Source organism: Eptesicus fuscus, chromosome 7 (genome assembly GCF_027574615.1).
Source record: "Eptesicus fuscus isolate TK198812 chromosome 7, DD_ASM_mEF_20220401, whole genome shotgun sequence".
Classification (NCBI taxonomy): Eukaryota; Metazoa; Chordata; class Mammalia; order Chiroptera; family Vespertilionidae; genus Eptesicus; species Eptesicus fuscus.
The window spans coordinates 36509338-36513948 of NC_072479.1; the positions used below are offsets into that span (position 1 = coordinate 36509338).

Below are 4611 nucleotides of genomic sequence, written 5' to 3' on the forward strand. Positions count from 1 at the left end.
TACTGGGGGAAAAAACGGATATTCACATGTAAAAGAATAAAACTGCCCCTATCTTACACCACTCCCAAAAATTAACTCAAAATGGATTAAAGACTTAAACAAAAGACCTGAGACCATAAAACTCCTAGAAGAAAACAGGAAAAAAGCTCTTTGACAGTAATTTTTGTATATGATACCTAAAGCACAAGTAATAAAATAAAAAGTAAACAAGTGGGATAACATCAAACCAAAAGCTTCTGCACAGCAAAGAAACTATCAACAAAGTGAAAAGATGACCAATGGAATGAAAAAAACATTTGCAAACCTTATATCTGATAATGGGTTAATATTCAAAATCTATAATAATAAAAGGGTAATATGCTAATTAGACCAGACAGCCTTCTGGACGTCATTCCAGACGTCCTTCTGGACAAAGCCGGGGCCAGAGGGAAGCCAGCCCGGGTCCTGGGTGCCAAAGGGAAGCCGATGCCAACAGCCGAGGGAAAGAAGGCCTACTCTTTTTTTTTTTTTTTAATAATAATAAAAATTAAGTTTTATTTTAAAAGGTAAAAGTTTATACATCCTTATAAAGGAAGTGGTAACATTTTACCAATGTAAAACATCACAGAATTCAAATCACAGTTTGGATCTTCAAGATTGAAATGTTGTTCCCATTAAGTAAAATGTGGTCAGTTTTAAGATAAAAATTCCTCCTCTGGATATCCTGTTCTCAATCAAGTCTTTCTTTATCACCATCATCTCACACAGTAGGATAGCTGGCTGCGGTGGCAATTCCATAGTAGTTGTTCCGGTCTTTGGCCATCTTTATTTATTTATTTTTTTTGTGAAGCCCAATTTATTTCTATTTAAAAATGCTCAAGAGACTTTAAAAAGGCCCAAAAACCCAAAGGCGTCCAGGTTTCATTTCAGATCATCCTGACTTGGTGTACTTCTGTTTCTCCTTTTGTGAGGCATCGATTTGATCCTTGTTAATGAGACACCTCAGCAATTCTAGTTGGATTGTGGCGACATCTTATGACTCCCAGTATCTGTCATAAATGGCCATCAGGTTATGAACGATGAGAAACGTAATACCAGAAATAATCACGAGACGTCTGCAGATTTTACTTGAATATCCTTTCTGAATTGTTCTTTGCAACCTGGCCCAGTGATGATCAGTTTGAGTAGGGGAGATCATGATGAGTGTCACCTGCAAAGACTGGTATTAAATGCAGCTCTTTCAGAAAGAAACCAGCAAACACACTTCAAGATGAAACAGCAAAGCCTTTGGCCATCTTTATGTAGCCATTCTTGCCTCAAGCTTTACCCAGCTGTTCTTGACAATCCAATTCTTCTCCTTCAAAGCCATAGCCAACCACCAGAACACCATGATCTAGAATAGATCTATGCTGCTGCAGTGCTGCTCATAATAAATGCCATCTTCATAGAACTGGAAGCTAAGATGGCTTGCATCTATTAGCAACAGAGATGGGCCCCGTGGTTGCCACTGCCTTCATGAGGGCACTCTCCTGCTCAGGGATGTCCATGAAGCCAACAGAATCCTCGGGCCTGTATTTGCAGGGTCCAACCTTTGCATGATATGGATAGGACTCCTCTGAGTCTAGGCCTCCGTTGGACTTAACATACTGGAAGGCATTATCCATTAGGCCACCATTGCAGCCCTCATTGCCTTGAGCCTGAAAGCAGTCCACAAGGTTCTGCTCACTCAATGAGATAAGTTTGCCAGTTTTCCGGAACATCTGTCCTTCAGGGGCACCAGTTGCACTAAATGCCCAACAAGAAGCACAGTATCCCTGGTTCTTCACGGGAGTTACATAGCCTTCTTCTCTCCAATCCACAGTTGGGGGGATTTCAGCAATGTAAGGTTCCTGGAACACTCGCCTTTTCTTGTGCTTCTGGTTTTGATGGCCATTCATCACCTGCGTGAATTCTTCATTGGTCATGTCACCAAAAGCATTCATGGACAAGGTGAAGCTCTGTCTCCCTAGGTTGTATTCCTGGTTGTGCTGGTCAATCATTTTCAGATTCCTCTCCCACACCGTTCTCCTCCAACCTTCTTCATTTGAGCCATATAGTTTACTGTGTGTTGCCTTCCACCAGTGCCATCATGCCTCTAAACTTCCATCAAGTTTTGGAGCAGCTGAAGCTATTCCTAAGTAAAGGGCAATCAAGAATAGTGAAGGATTCATGTTTCAAAACCTTCGGGGCGTAGCCGAGCAGGCGCAGTCAGCACATGCTGGTCCAGGATCTCCCAGAAAGGCCTACTCTTGCACAAATTTCATGTATCGGGGCTCTAGTATATGAAGAACTTACAACTCAACAGTAAAAATAAAAATAAAAAATAAAAAAGGCAAATAATCTAATTTAAAATGGACAAAAAGCCTGAATAGACTTTTTTCTTTTTTTTAGTTTTATTTTAATTTTTCAATTACAGTTTTGTTTCAATATTATTTTGTATTCATTACAGGTGAACAGCATAATGGCTAGACAATCATATATTTTACATAGTGTTCTTTCCCCCTCCCCAATATTTCCCAATATTTCCAGTACCTAACTGGTACTATATATAGTTATTACAATATTATTGACATATTCCCTATACTATTCATTACATCCCCATGACTATTTTGTAACTACTAATTTGTACTTCTTAATCCCTTCACCTTTTCATCTAGTCCCTAAGCCAACACCCCCTGACCCCCTGCCCCGGTGGCAACCACCAGTCTGCTCTGTGTCTATGAGTCTGTTCCAATTTTATTTGTTCATTAAATTTCAAATATAAATGAAATCATATGGTATTTGTCTTTCTCTAACTGACTTATTTCACTGAGCATAATACCCTCTAGGTCCATCCATGCTGTTGCAAATGATAAGAGTTCATTCTTTTTTTATGGCCCAGCAATATTTCATTATATATATGTACCACAGCTTTTTATTGACTTGTCTACTGATTGGTCTTGGATTGCTTCCATATATTAACTATCCTATGTAATAAAAGAGTAATATACAAATTGACCATCACTCCAACACACAAGATGGTTGCCCCCATGTGGTCAAAGTTGGCTGCACCCATGTGGACACAAGATGCCCGCCACAAGATGGCCAGCAGGGGAGGACAGTTGTGGGCAATCAGGCCAGCAGGGGAGGACAGTTAGGGATGACCAGGCTGGCAGAGGAGGGCAGTTAGGGGTGACCAGGCCTGCAGGGGAGGGCAGTTGGGGGGGACCCAGGCCTGCATGGGAGGGCAGTTGGGAGGGACCAGGCCTGCCAGGGAGGGCAGTTAGGGGTTACCAGGACAGCATGGGAGGGCATTTGGGGGCAACCAGGCCTGCAGTGGAGGGAAGTTAGGGACAATTGGGCTGGCAGCGGAGCAGTTAGGCATCTACCAGGCTGGCAAGGGAGTGGTTAGGGGGTGATCAGGCTGGCAGGCAGAAGCGGTTAGGGGCAATCAGGCAGGCAGGCAAGTGAGCAGTTGGGAGCCAGCAGTCTTGGATTGTGAGAGGGATGTCAGATTAGAGAGGGTGCAGGCTGAGCTGAGGGACACCCCCAACCCCCATGCACGAATTTCATGCACCGGGCCTCTAGTCTCTTTATATAAAAGCCTAAGCGATCATCCAACCATTTGACTGATCATCTGGTAGCTATGACGCACAATGACCACCAGGGGTCAGATGCCCCAACCAGTAGAGGAGGGAGCCTGATTCCTCATGGAATCAGCCGTGGGTTAGCTTGCTGCTGGGGCACTGTCAGCCCCGAATCTGCTTCACCCGCACCCCAGACCCAGAGATCAGTTTTGGCCTGATCCCTACAGGACAGACCAAGGGACACCACTGGTGCATAAATCTGGTCACCAGGCCTCTAGTTGTAAATAACACTGCAGTAAACATAGGGGGTGCATATATTCTTTTGAATTAGTGTTTTGTGTTTCCCCAGAAGTGGACTTGCTTGGTCATGGGGCAGTTCCATTTTTATTTTTTTGAGGAAACTCCATACTGTTTTCTGTTAGTGGCTGCACCAATCTGCATTCCCACCAACAATGCACGAGGCTTCCTTTTTTTCCACATCCTCACCAGCACTTGTCATTTGTAGATTTGTTGATGATAGTGATTTTGACATGTGAGGTGATATCTCATTGTGGTTTTCATTTCCATTTCTCTGGCAATTAGTGACTTTGAGCATCTTTTCATATGTTTATTGACCACCCGTGTGTCTTTTTTGGATAAGTGTCTCTGAATAAACATTTTTCTAAAGAAGATATACAAAAGACCAACAAATACATGAAAACTTGCTCAATATCACTAGTCATTAGAGAAATGCTAATCAAAATCACTTGACTATAAGAATGGTCATCATCAAAAAGACAAGAGATAGATGCTGGTGAGGATATGGAGAAAAGGGTACCCTTGTACACTGCTGATAAGATTATAAACTGATACAGCCACTATGGATGAGAAAGCAAGCCGAGAGCCGATAACCCTGCCCTTACTTGCTCCACCATAACCACGCCCTTGGCTTCTGTAATCTTGCTTCTTGCATCAGCCAACGACCCAGGCTGCCACATGTGTGGAAAGACCCCTGAATACCCAGAAGCTTATCATGTATAAAAGAAGG

The 4611-nt window shown here is 42.8% G+C and overlaps 1 pseudogene; it reads right to left on the bottom strand.

Moving 5' to 3' along the window:
• Positions 1 to 739: 739 nt before the first annotated feature.
• Positions 740 to 2189, bottom strand: LOC103288095 (procathepsin L-like; annotated as a pseudogene).
• Positions 2190 to 4611: the final 2422 nt, after the last annotated feature.